We start from the raw sequence: 20,188 nt of genomic DNA, 5'->3' as shown, positions 1-20,188 counted from the left end.
TGCTTAAAGAATGGAGAACACAAAATTGGTCCAAAAACCTCTCATGTTTAGCTGTTTTTTTTGTAAAAAGATAACAATGTTAGCCTTTTCTGCAGCTATGGGGCATATATGGCATCACTCTTGGCTTGAAGCAGTGCTTAATCAATGGAAAAAACACAAACTTTGTCCAAAAACCTCTCATGTTTAGCTGTTTTCCACTTTTTCTTTGGTCATTTTAGCCTTTTTGGCCAGGGTGAAGGGAGCATCTGCCATCAAACAAGAGGACAGCCGCATGTAGCTATGATGATGTTTGCTAGTTCACCTTACATGCATTAATGTAATAACGTGGTTAGCCTACTCAACGTAAATTACACACGAACAACATGAAGCTACTCACGCAGAGAAGAACGGCTGCTACTGCCATCATCATTCGTCATCATTTCTGCTACACTGGCAGGGCTAGGGGCCAGGACTCTCCTCTTCGTGTTTTGGGGGATGTTGCTAACTCCGGGTCCGATAACAGGCACCACACCCGCAGAATCAGAATCAGAATACTTTATTGATCCCTGGGGGAAATTATTTATGCGCTCGGTGTGAGGTCTCGCAGCAAGCTATCAAGTACGGCGCATTTTTTGGCTTTTAAAAAAAACACTATGCGTCGCCAGGTGTTTCATCGGATTTGAGGTGTTACCTCCTTTGCACAGTGTCACAGTATCAGCTTAAAGCACTTGTTGCAGGCTGCTGAGTTTGCATCTTTTGCTGTGAAGTACAGCCAGACTTTTGACCACTTCGCCTTGGGCATTGTTAATCTGTAGCTCTGCTCTAAAAGAACGTACGTACCTGGACCCGCCTACTATCCTCGGAAACGTAAAATGATTGGCTAGAATTCAAAGTGTATGACATCTCAGGAAAAAAAGCACCGAAATAAAGCACCGAAATGTGCGCTGCTTTTCAGTCTGGTTACTACCGTTTATGTCAGAACCGCTGCCATAATGGCACCGGATACCGGTACCCATCCCTACAGAGGAGTCAACAGGGAGATGCCTTACCTCACTGTATTTTGTGGTTTTGTTCACGAGAGATTTTATGATGTAAGATATTAACAAGCTGATTGGTGTAGGGTGTATGTGGGTGTTGTAGTAGTAGCAGGGAGGCTAAACAAATGTATTCAGCAGTAAATCTAAGGTCATCTTTAGTAAAAGGAGGAGGAGGGTGAAGTCAATCCACGTTACCTTTATGTTCAAAGTAGCCATTTTAGAGCATCCAGAGTATCTAATTATTATCCCTCCTGAGCCAGACCTCCCTCTTTGTGGAGGTATTCTCAGCATGTCCAAATAGAGGAAGACCCTGGGGCAGACCCAGAAGACTCCGAATGGGATTGCATATCCCATCTGGTCTGGGAATTCCTCAGCAGGGGCTGGAAGATGTTGTGAGGAAGTGGGATGTCTGCGTTTCATTGTTTAGCTTGCTGCCACCACAGTCTTGATCAGTGCCACTGTTGGGTGATGGGGGAAGATGTATAAAAGATGCAAAAACTAATGGATATGGAAAAGGAGAGTCAAACATGCAGTGGTTCACTAAGAAAATTTACCATAATGCTGTGGATGAGAAGTAGCTTTAAGATGAAGACTTGATTTAAAAACATGGAAAATAGAAAATAAAGGAATTTAACTGAAGAAGGAATAAAGCTGAATAATTATCTGCTTCCTAACAAGCATGTGTGTATCCATAAGTAATACTAAAGTAGCAGCTCATGTTTATTATTCAGATCCATATTTTATCATGGTTGTGGAAAATATGTTAAAACAGTTACACTGCATCAATAACAGTCTGATTTATAGTACCTGACCTACAGATATCTCTGTGGGTGGCTGTTTCAGAGGGGCTATGTGCCCCTGTGTGTGTTTGTGACTGGGAGTGGAATCAGTAGAGTTTAAAACTTGGGTGTTCTAGCGTTCTTCTAGGAGGGGGTGAGGGGTGGCGAATTTGTCAAGACACCACCAGCTGCATTCCTTTTTTTTTTTTTTGACCACCTTGATGCTACCTCCTGTTCTGATGATATGATGAGGATCACACATACCCAAAAAAAGCAGCAATTGACCATTGGCTAAATAGTCATCCATCTACATCCTTTACTTTAGTACACACTTCCTACACAACTTCAAAGAAGTCACTCCAATACATCCCATATAAATGCTGAATAGCATATTTAAATTATTACATTTTCCCACATATCTAGTTACATCTCTGGCACAGAGTTTTTTTCATTAGTTCATTCAGTGAAAAGCTCTTTCAACCACTTCCATCTCTCCTGCTGCCACTTTTTTAAAAACAGACTGACCAATGTTATCTTAATAAAATGTTTTCAGAATTATTATTATTATCAAAAGTAATATTGCTCAAGTATAATACAGTCGAACCTCCCCCCCAATTAACGGTTCAGTATTCACAGATTTTTTCCATAGATCAAAATTATTTGCAGATGTCTACGCTGCCAGTTCACCGCGTAGACATCTGCTGTTCAAGTGTTTCACGTATTTGTGTACTTTGTGTGTCTTTGTCTCTCGTTTTTAATCTAATTTGACTTTGAAATGATTTTTAAGTGTTTTGGGATGACAGTTTCAGGTGTATTTGATGTTTGAACTATTAAAATAGGTAGTTGTAAAGGGGGTCTCAAGTATTTGCGGTTATTGTCACACTGGGGGTTGACTATATTCCTTTTCATTATTTGGTTAAATGATATTGAAGATTAATAATACATTTCAGTCAGTTGTTTGTATTAAAGTTTTGTTGACCTTTGCTTAAATTGTAAAATATTGTAGGTGTGTGTGCGTGCGTGCGTGCGTGCGTGCGTGTGTGTGTGTGTGTGTGTGTGTGTGTGTGTGGCAGAGAGCAACAGAGAGTTTCACCCTGGGGCTCCACAACAGCCCACCCAGGCAAAGTTAACCTCTTTTGTTATCTGATTGTAAAGCTATCAAATTAGCAATGGGTGGCTTAGTTTCTCTCCCTTTTTGTCTATGTGTTCCTCCCTCAATCACATACACTACTGCTAAATGTCATGAGGAAAGAGAAGTAAATCTCACACACACACACACACAACAGGTTAAGCACAGCCTCGTGTAGGCATGCATATGTAAATTGTAGGGGAAGGGTTAATGTTTGTTTCTGTGTATCAATAGGCCTCACAGATTTTAGAGGCATAGGAATTTGACCCCAAGAGAGAATGCAACATAGAGAAGGGCATCATGTTTTTACTTTTCTGCATAGTTGCGCAATTGAAAAAATACTATCTCATGTATTTAAAATGTCATGTATGGTGTTTGAGGGATTCATATGGAAGTGGTTTATCTTCCGTGTGACTGAAAAACCTGGCTTCAGAAACTGAGAGTTATGCTCCTTATTCAGGCAGTATTAATACATATTCTTTGTGTAAACAAGGCAATTCATTTGGCTTGTATTTATATAAAGACCCATCTGCTGTTGGGAGATTTGAATCTGTCTCTGCTCTGTGGGATATGGCATCAGTCCCTGAAACCTCATACAAAAGAAATAATTAAGTAAAATAAAATGAACACTTTATAGAGACCTTTTTTTGTTAATATGGAACTTTTGCTTTCATCTGCATTCTGTATCACATTTCTAAACAAATCTACCTGAAATTTAAGTTTGATTTATTTAGCTTACTGTGCTTAATATGAGGTGAATATGTTTCTCCAAAGGCAAGCAAGCACATTTAAACCATTAACATTGAAATGATTTTAATTGCACTGTCAGAGCTCCAAAAAAGATAAAATTATTTTCAGCTTTAGTACAGATTGTTAGTGTTGTCAAAACCCAACCATCCATTTTATTCTACTTATCCTGTTCAGAATCATTGGGGGGGCTGGAGCCTGTCCCAGCTGTCAAAGGATGAGAGATGTGGTACACCCTGGACAAGTTGCCTGTCTGATGCAGGGTTATGTTATAAATATGCTGATTTAAATATATATTACAGTAATTTATTAAATATCTATGAAAATCAAATCAAAATATGGCAATAATTAAAATAACATTTGCAGTAAAGCAAGTTATACAGGTCGGTTTCAGTGTTCTGTTTCTTAAAAAATATTTACTGTTATAAAATGTTAACAGATATCACAGAAATGAACTGTTTATAGTCCCTAATTAGTATCTCCAGCAAGGGTATTCCTTTGATGGTAAAGCTAGTGGTTGCTCCATTGCAGTTTCCCTATTTAGCTCTATCCAACTCCCACCACTAATTCCTGCTCTATCTGTACTTTCTATTCAAACACACACACACACACACACACACACACACACACACACACACACACACACACACACACACACACACACTTCCGCTAGGCCTCATGGTTCCATGAGATGGCCCACACTGGCCTATTACAGATATGTTCAGATAGCAGAGGCTAGCTCAGAGGTAGATGTGAAACCAGCTACGCACAAACTCCCATATATATTGGGTAATGCAGATTTGAAACCCCAAACCAACAAACGCATATTATGACTGCTGCGTGCACACAGTCACCTCAGCACCTTCAAGCACAAACAGCAAGTGAGAACACATAGACTTGGTCACAGATGCGCTCACACTCAGACTCAGGCGTAGACACTGTTGCAGCTGAAACGCTGGTTCCCACGCACCAGACGACTGGGGAAGTGAAAACAAGAGCAACAGGAACCGCTGCACTGTGAGAGGGAGGGGTGGGAGAAATAAGAGGGGGGTTACGGACAGGAAAAGGAGAGGGAGGGAAGGCGATAGAGAAGTGAGAACAGAGGTGATGGTGGTGAGGTAAAAAGATGAGAGACAAAAAAGGGAACTGCAGTGAAAGCAGTTGAGAAATAGCGAATAATATGGTTGTGGAGAGAGGGAGAGGGAGGCTAAAATTACACACTGAAGCTGAAAGGTATTTGAGGAAATGTGAGAAAAAGCAAAGTTGTTTGAGCGAGATAAGTGTGTGTTGAATGAGGAATATCAAGAGGAAGAGAGAGTGAAGGAAAAGGAGGGGTACAGGAGGGAGGACTACACGGCAATAGAAAGACTTGTTGTCTCTGCTTTGATCTACAAAGAGAGCTGCAGGCTGAGAAGCAGGAGGAATGTGAGAGGTTGAGACACGTTTAATGCTATCCTTCACTTGCTGTGTGTGTGTGTGTGCACGCGCACGCACATGTGAGTACAAGTGAAACTGGGTTAATCTCTGCCAGGATGTAAACATGATAGGTGTTAAAATCCAGTAGCAAACAAGATAGTTTTTATTGAAATAGATTCCCTTTTTCAAACTTGCATGCAGCTGAAATTGTTAGATGCCCATGGATATGAGCAGTATCATACTATGAAACCTGAGTGCCTTCTCATATTTTTTTTGCAAACCTGCCCTGGTTTCTCATGCTTGGCTCTCCTCGTCTGTATCTCTATGCATGTGCCTTCCTCTCTGGTGACAAAACAGGGGTCGTATTTGTGTGTCCTGCTGTTTCCCACTCTCCCTCCCCTTGAGGGACTAGAGATGAGAGGAAGCGACAATGAGAAGGGGCAGGAGGAGACTGTTGGGAGGGGGGCATTCCATAGGCACGCCAAGACATTCCGAGGGAAACCATCCCAAATATTTCCCACTGTGTGTGGCGAGGGCTTCGCATCTCCTGTTACACACAGTTTGAGAAAGTGCTAGAGGTAAACACACAGGGAAAAAGTGTTGTTCACACACAGCACAGACTGCTTTTTGTGACACATACATATAAACAGTAGGTTTTGAGTACATATATATATATAATTATAAGAATTATAAGAATGATATACCAGATCTCTGTCTGAGCTGCTGTAGGGTAGCCAAATAAGGAAAGGCTATTGTGATTGTTGTGTTGCTTCTAAGCTCCGGTTTATGGAGACGTGACCACAGATATTATATAGCTGTCACTGAGATGATGTTGTTGTTGTGAATATGACCTAGTTAGGGAAATGAGAAGCTGACACAATGAGTCATTATTCATGCGCTGTACTGTATTTCTGTGGTTTTCATCGGAAAGGACCGGAATTTATAAAGAAGTAATTGAAAGAAGTAGATCCTAAGCATTGTTATTGCAGGTAACAAAAACAAAACTAAAACTAGCTATATAAAACCATACTATCTGATAGAAATAAAAATATTAACAGAAATTATATTGGGAATTTACAAAAGCATATCTAAAGTAAATTTAAAATGTAGAAGAAATGTATTTAGTTGTAGTCTTTAACAGTTTGGTCCAATTTTTCAAGGCAGCTTATCCAGGCTTTGGTAAATGTGTTAGACGTGAGACGAAGCCGTCTACATTACTGAGAGCTAGTTGCCTCCAGAAAGTGCTGGGTGTGCATTGTAACATCTATTCTGAACTTCTTAAATCTTGCTCCTGACAAACACTCTCCATGTGATAGAAATGAATTCAAACTAACACTGAAACTGAACTTTTTTCAAACAGGGAAAACTAAACTGAAATCAACAAACCCATTGCAGAAACTTACTAAAAAATTAAAAAAAAAAAAAGTAAATAAAATAAATTCTAAAACGGAACTAGAAATAGAAAATGAAAGACTATACTAACTATAACACGTACAGGAAATAGCAGACCTTCCAGCAGTGGATTTAAAGAAGCGTTCTTAAGATTGTGGCAGCATTAAAAGTGAACTGGAGGTGCATGAAGAGATGATCTTAAAGAGGATCATCTTCTATTATGATCCCAGAGAGTCAAATCAGGCAAGGGTTTTGATTCACATACTTGGAGTGTTTGTTTTGGAACACGTCACATTTCCAGTAGTGCGAACACGGCTGTTTTTGTAGGGAGCAACTTGTGATTGTGTCCAAACCTGATTCTTCCGACATTATCCAGATACCATTTGCGACAATAGCATTAACACAATTAGCAACAAGACTACAAGAAAACTAGTACTGAAAATAATGCTAACAGTTATTAAGTTAATAATAGCATTTTCCTGGACAGCATAAGGATACTTGGACACCACTCAATAGTTAGGAAACAAAATAAGTTGATGTCTCTGTTATGTAAATGTTTATTATTTTCCTGAAGAGGTAAATCCTTCAGTTCTTCTCTGAGAAGTGTATGTGTATGTATTTGTGTCTGAACTGTGAGAGATGACCGTACCGCGCACTCGTTAAACTCTGTGAACTCTTGTAAGGCAGGCCATTTTTTGGAAGTGGTGTGAAAATCCCACAGAAAAATCTGCAGCTGTCTGAGCAGACACAATAGCGGATACACATACGAACTAATAGATAAGAAAGAAGATGATCCATCACTCACCAAGCATTTAAGAAATCAGGCCTGCTCTGTTTTCCCACAGTCAAGTTGGCCCCAGGATAACATAGCAAGGCAGTGACACCTGCGTGTGCGGGTGGATGCATGATATGTATCTGTCTCTGTGTGTCTGTCTGTCTCCATGCTTGTGTGAGAATATATAGTTGCTCAAAACCCACTTAGGTTTTCAGCACTTAGAGGCGCGGATAATGTGCATATATGTTGTTTTCTTAGAGATGGGTTTTAATTATAGATGGAGGAGTCATTCTGGAGATAATAATCTGTTAAGAAACCAGCTTTTTGCTATTTCCAGCTCAGGATGCGGTACTTATTTTCTACGCAAGTGCAAATGATAGCATTGTGGAGTGTAGTTAATGGAAGAAGGTATTTACAGTTTTTGCTCTCTTTTATTCGTATGCACGCCCCTCATCAGCATGTGGGTAGAAATGGGTTTGATATCAGAAGCCAGGTATTGGACTGCCCACACTGTGGTTAGTGAATGCCATAGTGTTATGGCCATGTTGGTGACATAACTTTGTTTTGTAAGTGCATCATGAAATGAATATACAATTGTTTACCCTAGTTACAGGAAAGCATACTTTGCAGTTTTGTAATGATCTGACATGGAAACAAAGCAAACTTTTCACCTTTCATTGCAGAAACATTGTAAATAAAACAGAGGATGGCCATTGGCAGGTACTCATATCATGATATGCATGCAGCAATGAACGTAATATGCCTTTTTAGAGCTGCATGAAGACGTGTGTATAACACCGTGACACATGATCTATTTTCTTACTCTGTTGCTTTTTCACCTTTTTTTTTTTTTTTTTAAACTGATGCTCTTTTAAATAACACTCTCCTTTACCCCTAAGGTTCTTAATTTCTCTCCCCCACTCTGTATCGGTTTCTTCTTATGGCCTCTGTTAGGTGTTGCTCTCCCTCACCCACAGTTCTCACCCTGCTTCCCTGCTCTGCTCCACTCCCAGTCTCATTCTCCGTTTCAGATTAGCCAAGGCGAGGAATCCGGTGCAGCCGGCAGCTGGAATGTCCTGTTTGTCCTGCTCTGCTTGTGTGTGTGTGAGAAGTTGGTGAGGTTGGTGCTGCTTTTTGATTTTGATGTGTTCCATTGTCTGAGAGCCAAGCTGCTTCCTGCCCCTGCTTTCCCCAAAAGCCTGGGAGAAGCGGAGAGGATAAAAAAGTAAAGGGGTGAGAAATTGTGAGAAAACACACCAGAGACAGGCTGAGATGAAGAGAGGGAAGGAAGAAGAGGTAATAAGAAGGAGAAAATAGCAAAGGGGAAATGGCTAGGAAGGAAAAGATGAGGCCGGAAGTGATGGAGGGATGGAAAAGGGAGGAGAGAGTTAGTGAGGGAGGAAGAGAGGTGAAAAGGAAGGAGGGAGAGCTTCAATAGGGCTTTTCCTCCAAACACCAATACAATGAAGTAGTGCGTAATTTCCCATGTCCCCCCCGCCTCACCCCCCAAAACATACACACATACACATACAAATACACACAACGTTTCTCAAAGGTGATGATGCTTTCGTCTCCATCTTCAAGTGTTATACTTTTCTCTGTCATGCTTCGTGGGTCTTTGTTTCGCAGGCTTCATCTGTCTTTCTGTGGTCTGTGTGTGGTCTGACACTACGGGATGCACAAGCAATGGAGATATATAGGAATGAGGAATTACAAGGATAAAATGAACAAAACAAAGTGATAAAGATAAGGGAGGAGATGCAGAGGAAGAGGATGTCTGAGCAGTGAGAGAGGAAAAACAATTGCACAGCAAGAAAATACCAGAGGAGAGAAAATGGCTCAAAATGCCATTTGGGTGTATGTTTTGTATGTGGTACATTTCCCTGTGAAAATGTGGACGTGCATAAATCACTTAACATGTACTTTTGTGTGTATGTGTGCGAGCGTTTGTGTGTGTGAGGGGCTTTGACGTGGCAGAGCAGTGCATTCCTGCTGGGTGGTGATGTCATGAGAACTAGCTCTCCACTTGCAGACAGACAGCCCTGTTTATGTTCCCCACCAGAGGAGAAACCACACTGTGTGTGTGTGTGTGCGTGTGTGTGTGTGCGTGTGTGTCTGTCTGACTGCGTTATTGGCTCATGGGGGAGGTGGGGAAGCCAAGAGGCACTCGAGAGGGTCTACTTTCCCCTGCCGCTCAGGGAGAGGGAACCACTTACTGATGCCTTCCTCTGAAACATACACAGAGAAAGAGGAAGTTTCTCATGTTTTGCAGAGCACAGTAGCTGCACAGCCAGACTGTGCTGCTGTGAGTGATTGCCCTCTGCTTCTAAATAGTCTCCTAAGGGACAGAGAATTCTTTGCACTATAATAACAAACCTTAGGTCAGCTAATGACCACAATACCACACAGGGAATGGACCTTTCATCATTAAAATCACATTTTAATACACTGTTATATAACACAAAATGTGTTTTCTTAAGGGTTAAAAGTCAGGCTGCAAGTATAATTGGGGCTTGAGAGAAACCAGTTGCAAAAGTAGGTCAAAGATTTATTGATAAAACCTTTTAAAAGAAAAAAAAAGTTATTTCTCCATAAATGACACGTGCCCATGCATTTGTCTTCCTTGGGTCTCCTTAACTATTACCCACATACTTTTCTTTGATCAATAAAAGTTAAGTCCCACCGGTAACGGTAGAAAAATGTTATGAGAACTTGCGCTAACAATTGCACTTTCCTTTCCCAGATACTGCTGGTGTGATTGTCTCTCTGTCTGTGGTCATGGTTTAATGGTTTCCCTTGCGATAGTGAAATGTGATCTTTGGTCTTCGCAGCTTAGTGAATCATAAATCATTCTCCCACACTCTACATGCACCATAACATAGCAAGCCATCCAAGCTTATTCTGCCTGCGCTGCACCCAACCACGGTGATAAAGAACTCTTGTCAGCCACGCTAATGCCTGCCAGTGAGAAATAGCTGAGAGGGTTAAGGTTGTTATTATCATATCTCTGTGGCACACAAGCCCACTTCGGGAGCTTTAGGTGACCCCTACATGTACAGTCATGCTTTTAAGGCAACCTTGCTTCCTCACATGCAATTTGACATATGACTTATTTCTGCTGATCATTTTAAAACTACAGCTTCTTTTGCACTGCGATCTGATTGCTGTGAATTAAGAGGGAGGCTTGATGCTTAAGCCAATAATATAAGGATTACTTGGGACAAATAACTTAATCGTAAACATGGAGGCTGTGCTTTTTTCTTTTATAGATTTAAGACTACTTAACCCCATGCACTTGTCAGTGTTACCCAATTTTCAAGTTGGAAGGCTTGTAGACAATATTGAGAACATTTTACTAGATCATATCACCATCTGTGTTCTCTGCAAATGCATTGTTTCCACATATATGGGTCACCAATTGTGGTTGATAAAAAACAATATCTGAAATAAAGAGATACCATGACCGTGGCGCCTTTGTGCTCACAGTTACAACAACCCCTGTGACATGCAGGAATTCTTGGAAGCAATTTATGTGTATCCTTCCCTGTTATATTTTCCTAATGTTAGGTTACTAACTGCATAATTTTAGTTGCTGTTCAGCTCATGATTGCTGTCTCTCTGCATGATGAATGTGTGTGGTCTGTTGTCTGTGCTTAGTGTCACATAAGGGTGGGGGTACTGAAATTCTCTAGTTGCATGTGTCTTCCTGTCTCCTGTTTATAGAGTTTTGTGACAGTTAAGACAAAAAAAACCCCATAAAAATCTTTACCAGATTTCTACAAATGAACCAAAAATTACAATTTCTGATTGTGTGCTCTCTGATGCAAGAGCTTCAGAACTTCTTTCACAAGAGCTGCTTTTAATTTTATCAGTCATGAATTCTTCTGCACTTTCAGTGTTGTTGACTTAGTTGATAGCACAGAAAACCAGCAGGAATGGGAACCACTGGCCTGTATATCTTCACAACAATAACCTCATCTATCCTGTACATGTGTGGACATTGTGTGTTAGTCCAAGCTTGTGCGTGTGCATGAATGCTGTTTCCGAGAATGAGTTGTGTCAACACTTGAATTTAAACCTCATGGAGACAGAGATAATGGATGGTAACCCCCCACCGTCTGTGGCTTGTGAACTAAACCACGGTATTCTGTGTGTCTGTGTGTGTGTGTGTTTCAAAGTTGGCGCTCCGGTGATGTATTGCTGTTTTGTTTCTACTTGATTCTCATGGGCAGAACTGTGAATACAATCACAGTGGAGGCCTGTATATACTGTGAACGTTTTTTAAATGTCTGAGCTGTGTTCCTGTTCACTCCTTGTGTGTGCGTGTGTTATTGTGTTATGTCTTTGGAATGGGAGGCCGACTCTGCCTCAAAACCTCAAACTATGCCTTGCAGTGGTTCTTCCCAAAGCATGCAGTTTGCGTGATGCGATGCTGTCAGGAAGTTAGACTCTGTTTGCTTTGGGACATACACACATTCTCTTTGTTTTGTTGTCTCCTCCGTTACACACACAGTCAGATTAAAAGTGAAAGTGCTAGTCGGATGGGAATGGTCAGAGGCACACACCCCTTCACTCCTGGGAGCAAAGAGGTAGAAGGCTGGAGAGGTCAGGCTACTTGGCCTGGGAAAGGCAAAGGGGGAGGCACTCTGGATAGATTAGATAGATCAGTAGAAATCGGAAAAGAGCGGAGAGATTGAAAGGAGAAGAAAAGGGATATGTGTGGTGAGTGGAATAAGGAAAGAAGGAAAAGGAGAAATCAGACAGAGATAGACAGAAATTTAGGGAGATGAGTGTAGAAGTCAAGACTTGAATGTCAGGGCTGCTGAGAAAGATGCAGGATATAAATGGAGTGGAAAATTAGGCCCACATTAGGTAAAAAAAAAAAATATGATGATGATGATGATGCGCCACTTGCGTCTTTTCCCCATTTCCTTCTCTTGGAGGCCAAAGAAAACCAGCATCTAATGTTTCTCATCGGAACTGCATCCCAGCATTTTCGTTAAAGCCATAAAGAGAGAGGAGTGTGTGTGTGTGCATGCATTTGTACTTAATGGAGACCACAAGCAATGCACGTGGACCAAATACAACTAAATAGCAAACACAAAATATGAGCTGTGGTAGTTTTGTGCTTGCTTATAAGTGTGCTGCCCCTGCCACACACAAAATTAAAATTAAATGAATTAAATCTGTAAACAATAATGGTAGCCTTATTCTGGCTATTCACATTAACTGAGACTGTAATTAGACATGTGTGCCTTTGTTTATGTACTTTCATTTTAGTTCACAAACTTGTTTCAGTATTTGAATGCCAACCATTCCAACAATCTCATTCATTCATTAGACCGATTGCACGTGTTCCTTTAGAGGTGCATAGTTGTGGGTGTGACTGGGTGTGTGATGGTGTAATAATACTGTGCTGTTTGGGTGTGGGTGTTTGTGGTTAGGGCGTTGCCTTTTTGTGTGCAACACAGCTATCTAGTAGTTGTAGGACCGTTAAAATTATGAGGAGAACAAGCATCTCAGCATGTCCCACCATCTCAAACCGAAGCCGCATATCTGTGAATAAATGTAACAGCTCAAGCCACCCAGTGTCCCCATTGTTGCTGGTGAAAACCAGAGGTGAGTGGAGTGCCTGAGTACCTGTCTGTCTGAATGATCCCATGGACCTCCTATGCCACACACACATACGAGACGTGCACACAGAAATGCACACTCACGGGCCTCCTTGGACGCAGGGAGCCCTTTCTTTCTTTCTTTCCCTCCATTTTCCTGCTGTCTATTTTGGTCAACTGGTGGCCCGTTCCCACAGTGCTGCTGTTCCCATGGTTATCGCCGTGGAGATAGCGAATGGGGGTTGGAGGGGGTGGTGAGCTTGATGGAGAGCGGGAGAGACAGCGTTGCTCTGTTCGAAGAGATAGGGGACTATGTGACTGTAGAGGCGGCGGGGGTGAAACGGGGTGGGGTGGGAGGGGGGATGAATGGTATGGGTTTGAGTGTGTGAGTGTGTGTGATGCGACGCTCCCATCAAGATCACAGGTGGCAAGTGTCAATCAGTGCTTTAAATTGTTTTTAATAAATACATAGAAATAAAATGGTCTAACTGAGGCATATGTAAAGTTGTCGTATTTATAAGTTGTACGTAATTTAAGGTATCTGTCATATTAGATGCATATGATAATTACTATAACCCATATGAAAGCTCTTTCTTTAGGTAGATGCTATTTCCTGAGATCGAGAGCTTGAGTTGAGGTGCAAAAATTGAGGTTCCCCAGGTGGGAACTGGGAGCTGGTAAGGGGGTGTGGGGGTGAGGGCCAGCGAAAGGAGAGAGCAAGCGATCATTGGGGGGTGGTGAGGGGTGCGGGAGCTCAGAGAGAGGGACGGATTCAGTTCCCACACTTCTAATTACTGTGTCACTGGAGACTGAAAGGGGACTGCCCCTGGCCCTAGGGAATTTGCCGGGGCCGGTCGCAGAGAGGGTGCAGCAGTGGAGGGAGGGAAGGGGACAGAGGGCCAGAGGGGAGGAAGGGAAGGAAGGGTGGAAATAAAGAGGGTGTATGACACAGGAACTCTCTCCATAGTCCTTTCTTTTGGTTTTACCTCATCACATTCACACTAGAGGTGAACCCCTTCACCATGAGTCCCCTCCCTCTCACCTACCCAGATACCCCAACCTCTCACCTCCGACCCACTTATGCTTAACCCTTCCTTGCCCTCCTCCACCTCAGTCCTCTCTTTCTCTTCAGCCTTTGTTTGCAACCATGTTCTGCTTCCTTTCTACCCAAACCCTCCTTTTTCAACCTCCCCCTCTACCTCCCTGCTTTTCTAATGCCCTGGGCCTCTCCTATGTCTCCTGTTGATATGAACAAGGCTCCAAGAGACACTTTGAAGTGAGTTTGAATTCACACATACACATATTCTCCTGTCTTATCCTCATTATTGCCACTTAACCCTGAACCTTTTTCCTCTTTCATTTCCCTTTATCTCAGCCTCCCATATCCTGTCCACTGTGAGTTATGTCTGTCCTGATAACATTTATGATGACACAGATAGACGCGTAACCAAGTTGTCCTTTCTCACATGTTGCCCAAAACAGGATATAGCCCGCTTCAGACTACTGGAAATAGTCTGTGTAGTTTAACTGAGCTTGCTGTCTGGATCGAGTATGCAGGACCCCTACCTCAGCTATCAACTAGTCAGAGAAGCACTAATGACATGACATATTTGTCAGCATCTCAGTCAAAGTATCTCATTATGAACCAGTTGGCCCTTTTGAATCCCAGTAAAGTCCTTCCTAAGGACAGTTTTCTTTTCTTTCATTTCTTTCCCGAGTCACCAGATTTTGCGTTTCCATCGTCTTTCTTTCCTTTTTCATTTCTCTCAAACCATTTCCTGGGTTCCTGATGTGTTCATCAGAATTAAATGTAGTTGGTTGTAGAACATGAGCAGTTAAATTTTTTGGACTAAAGACTTTTAAGTTTAAATTGAATCATCAAATTTCTTTCAAGTTAAAATAAGAGCAAAAGCACTTAGTTGGTAGTGCAGTTATGTTTTGATCCCAAAATAAATAAAGTCACAGTAGTCACTTAGCTGCCATATAATGGCAATTTTATGCCAGCTGCGCATTACCTCGAGGATGGCACCGGACAACAAAGTTGATCTTAGTCATCTGTTGTCGCTATCCGCCATTTCTGCAGGTTGTGTACCACTTGTTTTTTGTAACCTATCCCTTTGAGCCACTTTTGCCACTTTTGGGGGGGGGGGACAACAACTCTGCAGCTTTTGCTTCTGGTTTTGACCCCCTATATCAGCAATGATGTGGAGGTGTTATCAGAAAGGCCTCACTTATCATTCAGGAGAATGATGCAGCTACTACATGTACCGTAATGGCAAGCATAAATGGATGACTGTGCTTGTGTGATGATGATGATACAGCGACGCACAAAGTGACTAATTTCGGGTATACTCACGTCTTAACCTGTTGTTTGCTCTAAACAGGCAGCACATTCTCCTAAATCAGTGGTTTTTAGCGATGAGAAAGCATGTGAAGCTGCCTATGAACTGTTTGACACATGTGAGAAAGGGCAACTTCAGACATTGTCCCAACCTGATTCTCCTGCCATTGTTTGGAGTTCATGCATGAAAACAGCTTAAGTCACAGATTCCCAAAGTGGATGCTGCAGCATCCTACGGTGCCTCATTCACAGACTTTGGCTACGTTCACACTGCAGGTCTTAATGCTCAATTTTTGATCAAATCCGATTTTTTTGTCTGCTCGTTCACACTACAAATAAAATGCGACAGCAAACGCGCTCTAGTGTGAACCCTCAAAGCGGCTCGCATGCGCAAAAGCAGATGTCACACACAACGCGCTCTGTTTAGACCCAGAGCAAACAATATTGTTTGACTGATGGCCCTTAATATAAAGACTTCAGACTTCACGTTTCCCAATTTTTGCTTTACGTTATTTTGTTATTTTGTTTTGTTATATGGCAATTCGGGGGTTGATTGATGAGGATTTCTTTGAGGTGTTCTTTTTTTTGGGGTGGAATGATTGTAGAACAAAGATCTTTAAGCACTTTAAAAAATTAAATGCAAAAAGTGCACATTTTAATTTCTTTTGGATTTTCTCCAATCCACACAGCATCAAAACACAGGCTCAAATACCATACACCCCCACTAATGTTTGGTTAAATATTCATAGCAAGTTGCACCTTGAACATCAAGCACCTGGTAGAATACTGGGTGGACATGTGACCAGTCTTCCTGCCAAAATTGGTAGAGTTAATTTAATCAGTTGGTTTTCTGACATGGATCAAGGATTTAGACAGTAAATGAGAGCAGGAACACGGATTCTGCACAAAGACGTAAACACACAGCGCGGATCCGCGGATCAGAATCAGTTAGATGTCGCCTTTCTCAGCTGACGGTCGGGGCTGAAAGCCGACAGCTCGCTGATTCTGATCCGCGGGTCCGCGCTGTGTGTTTACGCCCTTTTTGCGCTGATCATAAAGCTGTTAGTTTTATCTCTCTCCAAACAATATTGACCGAACCAGCAGCAAAAGAAGATCCAAACTACGCTTCACATAAACATCGTCATGAATTCCCTCTTACTTTTGCTGTTTTGCTTCCAACATGATAAAATCACACTTCATGCACAGCTCTCTCTCTCTCTCTCTCTCTCTCTCGCGCGCTCTCTCTCGCTCTCTCTGCCTCTCCCTGTCTGTCTGTTTTCTGCATTATTCGCTTGCTTTTTATGCACAAGTCTACCGTTGTTTACAGCGCTGTCGGCCGACGTTTTTTTTTTTTCGTTTTACTTACTTCCGAAAAGAAAACCTAATTTCTGCCATTCAATATTGAACAAATTTAAACTTTTTAAAATTATGCAAAATGCAAAACGCTTAGCCGTGTCTCTAATAAAACCGCTGTAACTTGTGAATCGGAATTGAATCGATTCTAGAAATCAGTGACGATACACTGCCCTAGTTGGAAAGGTCATTCAAAAGCCTAATTTTCCAAAATTTTCCAGATTCCTGGATCAAACAATTCAAACAACTGTATGCAAGTACAAGTCATTTGGATATGTCACCACTTTGGCTACTTCTGGAAGAAGACCCAAACTGTCAGCTTAACTTTCAGTCAAATGCCTTCTCGAGAAGTTTTACAGTAAGATTTGGCCACACTGACAAGAAGTATGTTCGGGGGACTTAAGGAGAGAGTTTCAAACCTAAGAACGATATCAACTGTTAAGTGTGATGGTAGTAGCATCATGCTGTGGCCCTGTTTTGCTACCATTGGTACCGGTACATTGCACAAAGTGGATGGAATAATGAAGAAAGATTACCTCCAGATTCTTCGAATTCCCCTTAGATCAAGAGCTAGAAACTTGAGCACCACTGGGTGTTCCAACAGGAGAAACGCATTTCAACATGTGTATTTTTGGAGTGGGTAGAGCAGCCAAACATTTTGCTTCTAGAATGGTTTTCCCAAAGCCCTGAGCTAAATCCTACTGAAAATCTGTGAGTTATGGTTAAAAGCCAGGTCTGGGGTCATGAAACCAACTAATTTAAATGAACTACAAAATGATCTACAAATTCATCCAAGAAAAGTCGTCAGATATCCAAAATTATGCCAGAAGCTTGTTGGTAGCTACCAAAAACATCTGGTCAAGGTAAAACGTTCTAAGGGACATATAACCAAGTATTATGGTGACTGCGATAGGGGTGTATATATAGTTTTGAACCCTATGTGGATTAGGATTTTTAACTCATTAAAGACATATGCTGTAAGAATAATTTACTTCATACAGCTTCTTGTAGACCTTCATGGTCTACAAGAAGCTCTTTATGATAAACTGTGCGTTTATTTACAGTGGTGTAAATAATCCACAGAATAATATATCCCCGTGTTCCCTTGACTCCCGTGTCGTGTCTTCCACCCACAAGTCTGTGCTCCGTGCTCTTCCGCTCCCATGTGTCCCCGCACCCCGTGCTTGCTGCTCTTGTCTTCCACGCTCTTTCCTGGAGAAAATAACAAAGAAGCAACCGTTAGGACACTCAACCACTGCGGGCATTCACTCGTTTAACTTGACTCACAAAGAACACTGACGTGGAGTCTCACACCACTATCCCGCGCCGAGGAGTGCTCAGCCACACTCTTAAGTAGCTCCCCGACGAGGCTTCATTAGCTGCAGGTAGAGCAGGGCGATATGACCAAAAATATTTATCACGATATACATTTGAAAATTTGCGATAACGATATAACTGACGGTATAATTGACACTAGACAAAATACTTTACAACTCCACAACTTTATTAGTGAAAAAAAAAAACCATCAATGTATTTTCACTTAAACAAGCAGCTGTTTTTTATGTGCATTAAAGTTATATAAAAATTTTACAGTGCAAATGCAAATTCCTTGCTGTCAGTTTAACCAAAATGCATTTCCAGTGGAAACTGGCTGACATATCCTCAGCATAACCATGTATAATATCCACAAAACTTAGAGGTTATACACACACAATACGGTAATATTATGTTGAAGCACAGTACGTTTCACTCCGCGAGGCTCCTGCCTACGATAGCCTTAATGCTCCGACAATCCATCAAGCGGTGCAGGTTCGTAGCTTAGCAAAGTCGTACTAAAACGTCTGACAGATTTTCGAGCGCCGTGTACGACATAAAATCATTTCAAGGTCAGTAAACACAACCAGAATTCATACATAAGGCACACAGGTTTATAAGGGGCACTGTCGATTTTCAGAAAAATCAAAGGATTGATTTTAAGTGTGCCGCATTTTCTAAAAAACACGGTAATAACGACGGCCCGCTAGCATGCTCTACCAAAAATAGTGCTTTGTTGTGTATTTGATGGACGAAAGCTAAACCAGTTCCACACCACTGAAGTTGCAGCATTTTTACAAACCAGTTCTGGTTCATCCGTTTCATTTAACGATCCGCTTTCGCCCTTCTCATTCTCCATCGCCGGCAAGGTTTTTCCTCCATGTGCGTATGAAAACAAAGGCACTGCGCATGTGCGTTTTACCCATATTCTATCGCGATATTTCATTTTCTTTTCCATTGCCCAACATTATACCGGTATTACCGTGAATGGTATGATATGGCCCAGCCCTAGCTGCAGGTGTGGCTAGCACACACCCACTTGCCTAAACATACAAGCATGGAGAACACAAGGACAGCAGCACAGTGCAGCAAACATACATGATGTAAAACAAGTCTACAACTACTCATGGGCCCTGGGTCTGAGCGACCACATTATGCAACAAATGTTCACACAGAACAATAACTTAAACTGATTTTGTCTAAAAGGACTGACATCATAGTGGGTTGGTACTACCTAGAGTCTGCACTCAGCTTTGCAGATCGCTATCTATATGTTGTACTTGTTTACTGTTATCTGAGTGCACTATCAAGATTACTTGGAACAGCTGTTCTCCAAGCAAGAAGTCGTAACGTACAAATAACTTCTTTGTAATTGTGTAAAACAAATGTAAAAACTGGTCTTTTGTTTTGTTTTGGATTTTTTTTTTTCATGCTTCTCCCCTTCGCCATGATTTCCGCTGTCACTTCATTTCCTATTGAGGCCTGCTCTTTCACAAATCAGCATTAGATCTGTTAGCATCACCACAGGACTATACACTGTTGTTTTTTTAGAGAACTGCTTTTGAGCCTCCAGTCCTCCACTCTGTAAAGCCTAATAGCTTTGCAAACAAACACACAGTACCTTTAATTCTCTTAAGACTGTTAAGGGCAGCCTTTAAAGTAAGTTTTATCTTGCTAATTTGAAGTTTGTATATCAGATTGCAAGGGAAATCAGTTTACTGACTACTCTGTCTCAGGCAGTATGCAAGTCTCCACCACCAATGATCTGTGTAATATTTCACAGTCCTTTAATATGATGTGAGATGACACTTAAAGTTAGATAACTCTGTAGAGCTTTTCTTAAATCCTGTTGTGACAGGACATAATGCACCACTATTGGTTTTTTGATAAGGAACTCTCATGTCTGATTATGCAACCATTTGAATTCCAAATTTGACTATTGCCTTGACTGTCCAAAAGCACGTGGGAGAATCTTTTCTTCTTCATTTCCTCAAATCAGTTCAGAAGACAACAGACCAGACCAGCAGCAGCAGCCACCACTGCTGACAGTATTTACAGTCCTGGATGAATCACTCTGCATTATAATAACATTCCCCGCGTTCTTCTACATCAAGAAAAAAAGTAAAAGTGAGAGGAGGGGTGAGGAGGAACGCTGGAGGGTGAAGTATGTACCGGCAACACTAGATGTTGTGCAAAGGAATCTGTTGTTGGCTCTCCCATGACGAGACTGTATATGTGTATGCGCACGCAGATATAGTTCAGGTTGGTTGATTCAGTGGGTGGAATTTCAGTTTGAGTTTGTGGGTGTAGTGA

At 41.6% G+C, this 20,188-nt stretch overlaps 1 protein-coding gene across 4 annotated transcripts in view; it reads left to right on the top strand.

Moving 5' to 3' along the window:
• exd3 (exonuclease 3'-5' domain containing 3) overlaps positions 1–20,188 on the top strand; it is a 48,692-nt gene that overhangs the window by 17,806 nt on the left and 10,698 nt on the right. The window lies entirely within an intron of this gene.

The sequence above is a fragment of the Mchenga conophoros genome, linkage group LG7 (genome assembly GCF_057382185.1).
Source record: "Mchenga conophoros isolate Kocher_MC1m ecotype Shallow Benthic linkage group LG7, M_conophoros_male_GT1.1, whole genome shotgun sequence".
NCBI classification, from domain to species: domain Eukaryota; kingdom Metazoa; phylum Chordata; class Actinopteri; order Cichliformes; family Cichlidae; genus Mchenga; species Mchenga conophoros.
This window is presented reverse-complemented; position numbering and strand designations above follow the sequence as displayed.